Raw genomic sequence first — 12,976 nt, 5'->3', positions numbered from 1 at the left:
TGGCGAACTGGGCTGTGATGCAACCAGTCAGTATACTTTACACAATCCACCTATCAAAGTTTGATAAGAGTTTCTGACGATATGCTAAATCTCCTCAGACTCCTAAGAAAGTAGAGGTTTTGATGTGTCTTCTGATACATGGACTCTCAGGAACTTGATAGCAAACTTGGCTATTCCTGCAGATCAGAGGCTTTTTGTTATCAAGGAGATGGAGGTTTGCCATCAGTCCTTCCCCATCTTCCTATCATTAGTGAGAGAAGTGTGCTTCAGCGCAGAGGGAATAGAGAGCCTCCATGACACCATTGGATAATAAACTGCAATCCTTCTCAACTGTCCATGCTCTGCTCTGCAGGGACACCAACTCTGAACACAAATGTGATACAGGTACTGCAGAGTGGCTAGTTCATCAAAACTTGGCAGCAGAGAGAATTACTTATTCATTTCTGTGAGGTTCATTGAGGTGCAGGTTGCTGTAATTTCCCCTTATATTTTCCAGATTGCTAACATAAAACCTGCTCTGCTATCTCCCCACCCAAAGGCAGAGTGTGGCAACAAGGCAACGTACTGTACCAAATCTATAACGTTGATGCCAAATCATAAATGGAAATTAGAATTTTATGTAAACATGGTCACTCTAGTCATAGTCACAAGAAACTGCAGATATTGGAAACTGGTGCAAAATCTTGATGAAGGGTGTCAACTCTGGCAGCAGGTGGTGGGAACAAAGCTGAATTGCTGGAATCTGTAGAAACAGCGGAGAAACAGTATTACATGCCACGGGCTGCTCAAAATGGATAATGACAGGACTTTCAGTGTGTGCACAGTGGCCTCTTGGCGGCTGGGCTGACTTGGAGGTCTAGCCATTTCCTCACACGATGAGGACAGTGATAGGCTATTGTTCCATTCTCCATGCGTTGTGCATTGATCTGAGGAGGTTATCAGCTCTGTTGGATCGAGAATCACAGGGGGCCACAAAGGTAGCTTGCAATTGAGGCACCCTCAGTGTAATCTATTTGGATATCGGTCAATAAATACCCCCTCAAAAGCCTTCCTCTATTTACATCAGTATATGCTAACCCAGCCTGTCCTGCATTTTCTCTACTTGTGAATAGAGATTGCATTGCAGTATTTGTGCAACAAGGCAATAGTTCTTTTGAATCAATATTTGACAAAATGAATCCTCTCTTTTCAGTCTGTTTATAGTTTTCTAACTTGATCCTGCTTCAATGTGACTCCATTGGAGTTCTGAGTTGAAGTCACTTGGCAGAGACAAGAGCACGTGATCTACTTGAAGACAATATTATGCAGGGAATGTTGCACTGCCAAGTCTGCTGCCTTGTTGGATAGCTCTTTTTCAGAGAAGATATTAAATATATCTTCTCAGTCTTACTCAGTGATAATAAAAGACTTGATACAGCAGGGAGCTCTCCTCTGTCTATGATTTTCCAGACTCTCTCAGTAATACAGGAACTGTTTAGAAACCGCACTCTGTTCTCTATACAACCCTACACCTCACAGAAGCTACTCTCTGCTGTTACTCACTGCTCTGGGAACACACTCTGTACTGCCCCTAACCTCTCTGGGGTTGCACTCTGTACTGCCCCTCACCACTCTGGGACCACACTCTACTGTCCCTCACAGTCCTGGAGCTGTTTGCCATATTGTCCTGGATCTTATTTGGAGTAAAGTAAAATGACAGTGATGATAATAATTCTTTGATTATCTCAGAAACTTGCATTTTCTGATGCCATTTGACATCGTGTTGTCATTTCCTAATTTGACTTGGAGATGACTCTGGACCCATTGGAACAGGATTTTCTCTTAAATGGTCCAAGAACATATGAGCAGAGATTTCAGTCTACAGGTATTCCCTGACTTAACATCTACGCAACTTTTTTTTACAAAAAGAAAAACTATAAAAATTACGGGCGGAAGTCAGGCCTGTCTTTGGAAAATGATGCCTCTCGCAAGAGCTGGCTGGTGCCATCATGTTGAATTTGACGAACTATAACATGGATATCGTGCAATTCTGACAGTCGTCCATTCTGAGATACGACCAGTCGGTCAGAACAGAACATGGATGTAAGTTAAGGAGTACCTTTACACACATGACATCATACAAACCTGAGATTCTTTTTCCTGTGGGCAAGACAGAATTGCCACTTATTGGTAGTGCAAAAAAAAACTGTTCACAATGAACACATGTAAACAGACAAAGAAATATAAAATGACTGCAATAGAAGAAAAAAAACAATAAAATGCAAAAGTAAGAGTCCTTAAATGAGTCTCTGTTTGAGTTTGTCATTGAGGAGTCTGATTGTTGAGGGGTACCAGTAGTTTGTGATCCTAGTGGTGTGAGTCTTGCGGCACTTGTACCTCATTCTTTATGATAGCAGTGAGAACAGAGTATGTACTTGGTGGTGTGGATCCTTGATGATTGCTACTGCTCTCCAATGGCAGCATTCCCCATTGATTTTCTTGATGCTGGGGATGGTTTTGCCTGCAATGTCCTGGGCTGTGTCCACTACCTTTTACAGGGCTTTACGCTCGTGGATATTGGTTTCCCTATATCAGACCGTGATGCAGCTGCTTAGCACATTTTCCACCACAAATCTGTAGAAATTTGCCAGTGTTTCTAATGTCATACAAAACCTCCACAAACAACTGAGAAGTACAGGCACTGACATGCTTTCTTCACTAAGCCATTAGTGTATTAGGTCCAGGAAAGATCCTCTCTGTTAGTGACTCCCAAGAACTTAAATTTGCTCACCCTCTCCACCTCTGATCCCCCAAAGATCAGTGGATCCTTTACATCTGGTTTTCCTTTCCTGAAGTCAACAATCAACTGGGTTCTGGTGACAATGAGTGTGAGGTTGTGTTTGGTGCACCATTCGGCCAAGTTCTGAAACTTCCTCCCGTATACTGACTTATCATCCCTTTTTATTCAACTCACTACTGTGATAATGTGAGTAAATTTGTAGATGGTGTTGTCGTTCCAAGCCACACAGTCATAGGTGTATAGCAAGTAGAGCAGGTGGCTAAGAATGCAGCCCTGTGGTGTTCCTGTACTGATGGAGATTGTGGAGGAGATGTTCTTACCAATCTTTACTGTGGTCTGGAGGTGTGGAAATCTATGATCCAATTATATAGTAGGGTGTTGAGTCCCAGGTCTTGGAGTATGCTGAGCAATTTTGATGGGACGATGGTGTTAAATGTTAAACTGTAATCGATTAAAGAGCATCCTAATGTATGCCTCTTTATTGTCCATGTGTTGCAAGTGCTTTGTGTAGAGTCAGTGAGATGGCATCCACTGTCGACCTGTTGCTATGAAAGGTGAATTGGAATGGATCCATGTTGCTGCTGAGACAGGAGCTGATGTGCTTCAATATAAGCCTTTCAAAGTATTTCATCAATGTGGATGTGAATGGCACTGGTTGATAGAAACATAGAAACATAGAAGATAGGAGCAGGAGTAGGTCATTCGACCCTTCGAGCCTGCTCCGCCATTCAACGAGATCATGGCTGATCTTAAAGTTCAGTACCCCGTCCCCGCTCTCTCTTCGTAACCTTTAATACCCTTATACTGAAGAAATATATCTAATTCCCTCTTAAATATATTTAATGAACCTGCCTCTACTGCCGTCTGTGGCAATGAATTCCACAGATTCACCACCCTCTGGGTAAAGAAATTCTTCCTCATCTCGGTCCTAAATGGTTTGCCTATTGTCCTCAAACCATGGCCCCGGGTTCTGGATTTTCCCATCCTTGGAAACATCCCATCTGCATCCGTTCTGTCCAGTCCTGCCAGAATTTTATATGTCTCTATGAGATCCCCTCTCAATCTTCTAAACTCCAGCGAGTACAATCCCAATTTGCGCAATCTTTCCTCATAAGTCGTTCCTGCCGTTCCAGGTATCAGCCTGGTGAATCGCCTCTGCACTCCCTCCATTGCAAGGACATCCTTCCTTAGATAAGGTGACCAAAACTGCACACAATACTCCAGGTGGGGTCTCACCAAGGCCCTGTACAGCTGCAGTAAGGTATCCTTGTTCCTATACTCAAACCCTCTTGATATGAAGGCCAACATACCATTTGCCTTTTTAACCGCCTGCTGTACCTGCATGCTCGCCTTCAGAGACTGATGTACAAGTACCCCTAGGTCTCTCTGCACTTCCTCATCTCTTAATCTATTGCCATTCAAATAGTAAACTGCCCTCCGGTTTGTATTACCAAAGTGGATAACCTCACATTTATCCACATTGTAGTGGATTTGCCATGTATCTGCCCAATCCTTCAATTTATCCAAATCACACTGGAGCTTCCTGACCCCCTCTTCCGTGCACACAACCCCTCCTAGCTTAGTGTCATCTGCAAATTTGGAGATATTACATCCAATCCCCTCATCCAGATCATTAATGTAAATTGTGAACAGCTGGGGTCCCAGTACAGATGCCTGTGGTACCCCACTGGTCACCGCCTGCCACTCAGAAAACAAGCCATTTATCTGAACTCTCTGTCTTCTACCTGCCAGCCAGTTCTCAATCCACATCAATACTTTGCCCCCAATCCCATGAGCCTTGATTTTGGAAGCCAGTTGTTTATGCGGGACCTTATCGAAGGCCTTTTGGAAGTCCAGGTACACCACATCCACTGGCTCTCCCCAATCATTTAGGCAGGTTACCACTCTTGGGAACAAGTACAATCGATGCCTGTTTGTAGCAGGTACATACCTCGCACTGTGGGAATGAGATGTTGAAATATCCATGAGTACATTGGTAAGTTATAGATTTTTTAATACTCGGCTGGGTACTCCATCCGGACTGGCTTTTCAGGGATTCACTCTCCTGAAGGCAGCCTGCATGCCACTGTCGGATACGGACAGGAAAGGATCATCGGGGACATGGGATGTGCAGTGGTGGTTCGTTCTTGCTCCTGTGGTGGAATCAGGTGTAGAAAGCATTAAGTTCAACAGGGAGTGAAGTTTTGTGGTCTTCTACTGCATGAGTTGGCCATCATAATTTTCTCGCCTGCCTCACAATTATTAAGATCACTTCTGGCCTCTGCTAGTCTCAACTCCTCGTCCATGCCATTTATCCACATCCCCACCCCCACCCCCCCCCACCCCCCAGTTCTTTCACAAAATAGTAATCTCCCTCCACTTTAAATACTTAGGCAATAGACAATAGGAGCTGGAGTAGGCCCTTCGGCCTGTCGAGCCAGCACCGCCATTTTACAGATCATGGCTGATCACTACCATCAGTACCCCTTTCCAGCCTTATCCCCATAACCCTTATCTCTTTTGCCCACTAGAGTCTTATCTAACTCTCTTTTGAACATAATCAGTGAATCTGCCTCTACCACCCTCTGTGGCAGAGCATTCCACAGATTCACACTTCTCTGGGTAAAAAAATGTTTTCTCATCTCCGTCCTAAAGGGCCTACCCTGTATTCTTAAACTATGCCCTCTAGTCCTCGTCTCCCCCATCATTGGGAACAAGTAATCCGACTTCACCCTGTCTATCCCCCTTATAATTTTGTATACCTCAATCATGTCCCCCCTCATCCTTCTAAACTCCTCGGATACAAGTCCAGTTTTTCTAGCCTTTCAGCATATGTCAACCCCGCCATCCCTGGAACTAACCTTGTAAATCTGCGCTGCACACCCTCTATAGCTAGTATGTCCTTCCTCAAAATTGGAGACCAGAACTGGACGCAATACTCCAGGTGGGGTCTCACCAGGGCCCTGTACAACTGCAGAAGGGCATCTCTGTTGCTATACTCCAATCCCCTCTTTATGAAAACCAACATGCTATTAGCCTTCCTCACAGCTTTCTGAACCTGCATGCTAGTCTTCAGTGACCGGTGAACAAGTACTCCCAGATCTATTTGCTCCTCCCCACTCCCTAGCTTGTCTCCATTTAAATAATACTCAGCTTTCCTATTATTGCCCCCAAATTGGATAACCTCACATTTGCTTACATTGAATGTCATCTTCCATTCAGCAGCCCACTCCCCCAACCTGTCCAAGTCCCTCTGCATTTTCCTGACATCCTCCTCACACCCCACACCGCCACACAGTTTCGTGTCATCTGCAAATTTGCTCAAATTATTAATAATCCCCTCATCCAAATCATTTACATAAACCACAAACAACTGAAGACCCAATACCGATCCCTGCGGCACTCCACTCGTCACATCCTGCCATCCTGAAAAAGACCCGCTTACCCCAACCCTTTGTTTCCTATTTCTTAACCAATTTCCTATCCATGTCAGCACCTTACCTCAAATACCATGCTCCCTGATCTTGCCCACTAGTCTCCCGTGCGGTACCTTATGAAAGGCCTTCTGGAAGTCCAAATACACCACATCCACAGGCTCTCCCAAGTCCACCCTCTTTGTCACATCCTCAAAAAATTCCAGAAGGTTAGTCAAGCATGACTTACCCTTAAGGAATCCATGCTGACTAGCCCATATACTATTATTTCTGCCTAAGTGTTCTGCTATTACTCCTTTTATGATAGACTCCAATATCTTCCCCACCACCGACGTCAGGCTGACCGGTCTATAATTTCCCGTTTTCTCCTTCCCTCCCTTCTTAAAAATCGGCACCACATCAGCCACTCTCCAATTCTCAGGGACCTCCCCTGAATCTATGGAACTTTGGAAAATGTCGACCAGTGCTTCCACAATTTCCATAGCAACTTCTTTAAGCACCCTGGGATGCAGCCCATCAGGCCCTGGGGATTTATCAGCCCTCGGTCCCAACAATTTACTCACAATCTCCTGTTTCTGGATCTGGATATCCATTAGATCCCCTTCTTCCCCAGGAAAGTTCCCCAAGTCTCTTGACACTGCATGACCATTACCCCCTAACTGACCATAACCTATATCCTCCTTGGTGAAGACAGTTGCAAAGTATTTGTTACTTCCAATAATCCATCTTCAGCCAGGGGCAGAGAATTCCAATGATTCACCACCCTATAGGGAAAATAATTTTCTGCACACCTCAGTCTTAAATGAATAGCCCTTTATAATTATGTGCCCTTGTTTCAGACTCTGCCATAAGTGAAAGCATGCCAACATCTATAGTGTCATGTCCCCTTAGGATATAATATGTTTGAATAAGAATTCCTCATTCTTCTAAACTCCAAAGGATACAGTCCCAAACTATTTAGTTTCACTTGAATAGACAACACTTTCATTTGAGGAATTAGCCTGGTGAATCTCCTCGTTCTGCCTCCAGTGTACTATTAGGGCGTTGTGAACTGCTGTACACTTGGTTACTTGGCTCCGCTGCATTCTGTGACTGTACCCGTGCCTCCTCCCTCTTGACCTTGTATAAAGACTCCCCTCCCCCAGAAAGCCTGTGTCACAGCACAGAATGAGGACCAAGTTTATTGTGAATAAAAGCTAGTTGATCAGGTCTCAGTCTTTTGAGTTATTAACAGCGCGTCAAAGGGGCCACAGTTGAATCACATGTGGACCTCACCAACATCCAACATAATTGCAACAGATCCTCCCTATTTTTAAACTCTAACTCCTTTCCAATGTTGTTTGCCACCTTAAACACCTGTTGGACCTGACTGCACTGGAACTTTACTCATTGCAATCTTTCTCCATTTAAAGAATAATCTGCCTTTTGATTTCTATTTCCTAAGTGCATCACCCCACATTAAACTCAATATGCCTGCTGAATCAATCCAAGTTTGTCCCATTGCAGATTCATAATATCCTTATCACAACATATCCTTCCACCTTTTTTTAATATCAGCAAATTTAGAAACCTACATTAGTGGTTTCCAAACGTTTTGGGGCTGCTGTCCCCTTGGCTCCCTGGTCCCATCCACAGCACCACCCCCTCAAGCACTCTGTCACACTCTCTCACCTCACCTCCAGCCTCCCATTCCTTAGCTGCTGTCGCCTGCGGGCCTCTCTCCTGGGACTGACTCCTTTTGCCCCAGGCCTTTCCCTCCCGAGTCCCCTGTACTCGGTCCCTCCCTTGCCTCATCCACCCTTCCTTCTCCTCTGGTTCGCACTCAACTTATTAAAAGGCCAATGCCAAATACAACTTGTTGGTCACCGAAGCTAGCTCTTGCGAGACCTTCTTGTCACAGTTTCTTTTCCTCACTGCCCCCTTGGATCTTTCCACTGCCCACATTGGGAATCTCGGTTCTATACCGTTCTTTTCGCCAAATCATTGATGTAAATAGTGAACAATCACAGGCCAAGAACTAATCCCTCTGGTTATCTCCTTTCAGTTGAAAAAGAAGCCATTTATAATGTTTTCTATGAGGCCACCAGTTTTCAATCCATTCTAACACACTTCCTCTGATGCCATGGGCTTTTAATTCATGCACCAACCTCCTGGTCAGATTCCTTTTGGAAATCTAAATACACATCATCTGCAAGTTCCCACTCCAGTTGTATCCTCAAAAAATTCAAGCATATTTGTCAACCAGGATTTATCTTTCCCAAAACTATATTAACTTGATTTCATTATATTCAGTTTTCCAAAATGGTTAATTATTTCCTCTTGGTTATTGACTTAGCATCTTGCCAATAATAGCTGATAAATTAACTTGCCACTGTTCCCTATCTTCTGCCTTTCCCCTTTATTGGACAAAGGAATCACACTGGCCGATTTCCAATATTCCAGTACAATCCTGGATATAGTTCAAAAAATGTTTTAACCACTGGGTGCACCATCTCTGTATCTGCTTTCTTTCAAACTCTAGCATGCAATCCATCCGGTCCATCCTCAGGCCTCTGAGTTTCTCTGAACATTATCCCACAAGTGGCAGTTTTGTAAATTCAATGATATTATTTGAAATTGTCCAGTTTGATATCTTAGTGATATTAACAATGTTTTCCATAGTGAAGACTGATGTCAAAAAAATGTATGCAAATATACCTGCCGTTTCTTTGCCGTAACAGTGAAACATGAAAGTCTGCAGATGCAGTCTGTGATTGTAGCAAAAACGCACAGAAATGCTGGAGGAACACAGCTGGTTTTTCAACGTCTATAAAAGACAAAGATATATTGCTGATGCTTTGGGCCTGGGCCCTTAAAGGAATAAGCAGAATGAGCCAAAAGCAGGACATTTCAGAATTCAGGTAATGCTGGCTGGGGGAGAAATCCAGACCAACAAAAGGTGTCAATTGGATATGGTCAGGGGAGATGTGAGAATTCATCATGTTTGTGTGACAGGAAAGGAAGGAAGAGACAGAGCTAGGGGAAGGCGACAGGGGAAGAAGTGAGGTGGGGATGGGGGGTTTAACACATGCCAGAGAAGTTGATATTAATGCCATCTGATTGGCATTAGATGAGATATTGTTCCTCCAATTTGTGTGTGGTCTCAGTCTGGAAGTGCATGAGACAATGGACAGGCATGTCAGCATTTCTGGTCACCCTGCAATGATATTTCTGTAGCTATTACATTGTGTGGGTATTTCTAATGTCAACTCATCTACCTTGTTGCAAATGCTTCCTGCATTGAAATAAAGAAAATTTGGACTAATTAGGGATGGCGAATTAGAGTTGGCCTGGCCAGAGGATCCTGGTGCCAATGAAAGGATAAAAAGAAAATACTGTATAAATAGGGAAATGGGTGATGATTGTGCGAACACCTGGGCTATTGATTGTAGGAACAGAGCAAAGGAAATGGCCGTCTCCGTTCTTCTGAAAATTCATCTAATAACAGTTCTTCCTTTAGTTCTCCGTCACTTGTGAGCAAAGTGTTTTCCCCTCATTGTTTGGTCAAGTAATTTTCAAAAGTCTTTTGTGACACAGCAAAGTTTTAAAATAAATTACTCTCTTTTCCAGAAAAGTAATTAAAAAATGCTTGTTTAAGATATATGGACACTGACTGACTAAAACTTTAAATTAATTATAGTAATTAACCTTTTATTTAAGATTTGACCTGTTTATTTATTTAATTCAAGATCAATACTTTATTAAAGTTAATTCTGCTCCTCTAAGGAACCTTCTGACTGGAACGTTATGTTCATTTCACATCACATAAAATAATGCCAAAAGGCTCGGCTCAGAGAGAAGAAATTACCTTGCCCTGTTGCAGCCTTTAGATTATAAGTGTTAACATTTGGTTGGTGTGTGAACAATCAACTTTAAAATAAAATAAGTAAAATCTCAGGTTATCACAGACCCATGAACTTCTGGTGATTAAACCTGTCAAGTTAATTTTTTCCTCATGGAATTTGAAGAATATTTTAAGGATTACATTATTATGTTTGTGTCCAGCTATTTTTACTTAAGAGTTGTCAGTGCACAGAGAGCACATGGTGGGGTGAGGGGGGTGGGGGTATAGATTTAGTCTACACATACAAAGCTAACAAATCTGTCTTGGGTTGAAATGCTGCTGGTCCAGCATTTCAGCACAAGTAACCCCCAGTTCACTGACATCCGATCTGCCCAAGTTCAGAGGATGAGAGTTATTAAACTTAAATGTAAAAGGGCAATTATCTTTGCCATAAAAGATCTATTACAGCATTGTAAGATGGGGAGATGAAGGATTTCTTCCACTCAAAAGTAAATCTCAATCTACCACATCCATTGACTCTTGTGGAAAGAAGCAGCAAAAGTTGCCAAGTGATTGAACTACAAATGTACTCCTGGCTGTTGGGTGGGCCCCAGCTCTGTCATTTCGTACAGTCACCAGGCCACACTCCACCACTAGTTGTAATTGCTGCACACTTTCTGATTATAATTAGAGAAGTCAAAAGGTCTCATCCATTTACAGACTGCATGGACTGTGATTACTTTTGGTTCATGGCTCATTTCTGTACCAAGTTCCATGACTCGTATTTCCTGTCAAAGAGCTTAAGGGATTACTTCACAATGTGGAGCTGTGAGTTTGACAGCAATTTTCAGCAGATTTCTATATTTGGCAATCATATAGGAAATGGAGCAAAAAGCAGACTGCTGGAGGAACTCAGCAGCTCAAAGTAATAGTCAATGATTTGGGTTAGAGATCTGAAACATGGACCATCCCTTTTCTTCCGTAGATGCTGCGTATTGTTAGGTCTGCTTTGTTCATGAATGAGTGAGACAAACACCAGGCTGAGTCGAAATCAGGGTTCTTTGTTCTTTATTACCGGATTGTAACACTTGCGACTAACCATGTTAGTCGGAGAATGCATTCTGCCGTTATCAGCAAAATGGTGATTTTTTATACCCTTGGATATGTGCTTAGAACATCATCATATCATTACTTGTCCAATGACTAAAACTGTTGCTATCCTTTCCCTGCTAGCTTCCTGCCTCTCAATCCATCAATGTCTCTCTTATCTTGTAAGTACAAGGATGCATTCACATCTTGTTACAGCCCTGCACAGGGTAACTCCTTACACATTCCCATCTCATGATGTTTTACCTAACAGGAGTACAAGGACACCTCCCCTTCTTGTTACTGCCCTGTACAGGGTAACTCCCTACACATTCCCATCTCATGATGTTTTACCTTACAGTATCCCACCACATTTTGCCCCGGATTTCAGAAACTGCAGACTATTTTGTCTCCACACAGTAAATACCTTGCTGTCTGGTGATGGTATTTTCCATGATAATAAGACAGCTTTGTTAATAGTGTCTGTGAATATGTCCTTTATGTGTCCTGTATGCAATCACATTCAGACTGCTTTTGATCAATATAGTTTTGTTTTGTGTACCAATTCCCACACACTAAGGTTGTGTAGAGATAAGGAAATAAAATCATGAATGACCAGAATTAAATGGCCATTTGTATAATCATATTTTTTGTAATTCTATTACCATTAAACTAATAAAGGGCTAGTTGACTGCAGTTTATAGGAAAATTAATCAAATTAAACAATATTTTTTTCATCATCTTCCATCACCCATAAATCTCTCTGAAGCATTCCAAGTTCAAAATTACAGCGCTGGCGTATTACAAAATGGAAAAACTTTGCTTGCCTTGCTTTCACAAAATGAAGTTGCTTAACATTGTTATCTATTCAATTTGGCTGTGTAAAATTTGCATATTCTCCAGTGACCATTTGGGTTTCCCCACAAGATTTTTGGTTTCCCACATCCCAAAGACAACTGATCGTTTAGTTAATTGGCTAATGCCAATGAACCCCTTGTGTTGCTGGCTGGTGGGAGGATCAGAGATGGGTGGATGGGGTGGGGGGGGGGAATGGAGGTGACTAATTTCTTGGAGGAGAGAATAGATCACAGTGGAGAAGTGGGATTGATGAGAGCCTTGAGGGTCAGCTTGGATTCAACAAGCTAAGTAGTTTCCTATATCATGATGAACTATTAAACAAAAGTAATTCCAGTTTGAATACTTTATTTAAAATTTAAACCATGATATGTAAAATTAGTAAACTTAATACAAATTATAAAATATATATGGCATATAACAAAAACATCTCTAATCTCCCCCCCCCATTTTACTAAGGAAAAAACCCTCCCCCTTACCTAAAACCACCCCCAAACTCCCCCCTAACTACCCCTTTTAAGGAAAAAAGGAAAGATAAAAGGAGATGTGAACTATAATGACATAGATAAATATCATGGATTGAGACATTTCACCACACCAAGGCAGTAGTATTCAAAATTTTAAACCCATATAATCCAAATAAGGGCTCCAAACTTTCTGATAGAAAAAAATACATTTCAGTTTATTTCTCTTTCAATACTAGTCATTAAAAATACATTTGCTGTATGTCATTTTGATGCAGCCAAACTTTAAAAGATTAAGACATTTATTTTGAGCTTGTAATGAAGAAAGTGACTGCCATTTTTGCAATCTGCTCCAAACACCCAAAGCTCTCCAAAATTGTGCCTCAAGTTTCATCAAAGCAATTTTGGCAAATAGAGGGTGCAGTCAGGCAATCTAAACACAGTTTCTGGTTGCAAGGATGTGAGCCTGGACCAGCTGTAGTGAGGAGCGTGGTATCGGCATGCAAGTCAGGCGAGTGGGGAGAGGCTGCTTCTC

General features: G+C 42.3%; 1 protein-coding gene across 3 annotated transcripts in view; it reads left to right on the top strand.

Moving 5' to 3' along the window:
• Positions 1-12,976, top strand: part of LOC138753290 (zinc finger matrin-type protein 3-like) — a 495,498-nt gene that overhangs the window by 176,286 nt on the left and 306,236 nt on the right. The window lies entirely within an intron of this gene.

This window comes from Narcine bancroftii, chromosome 1 (assembly GCF_036971445.1).
Source record: "Narcine bancroftii isolate sNarBan1 chromosome 1, sNarBan1.hap1, whole genome shotgun sequence".
NCBI lineage: Eukaryota > Metazoa > Chordata > Chondrichthyes > Torpediniformes > Narcinidae > Narcine > Narcine bancroftii.
This window is presented reverse-complemented; position numbering and strand designations above follow the sequence as displayed.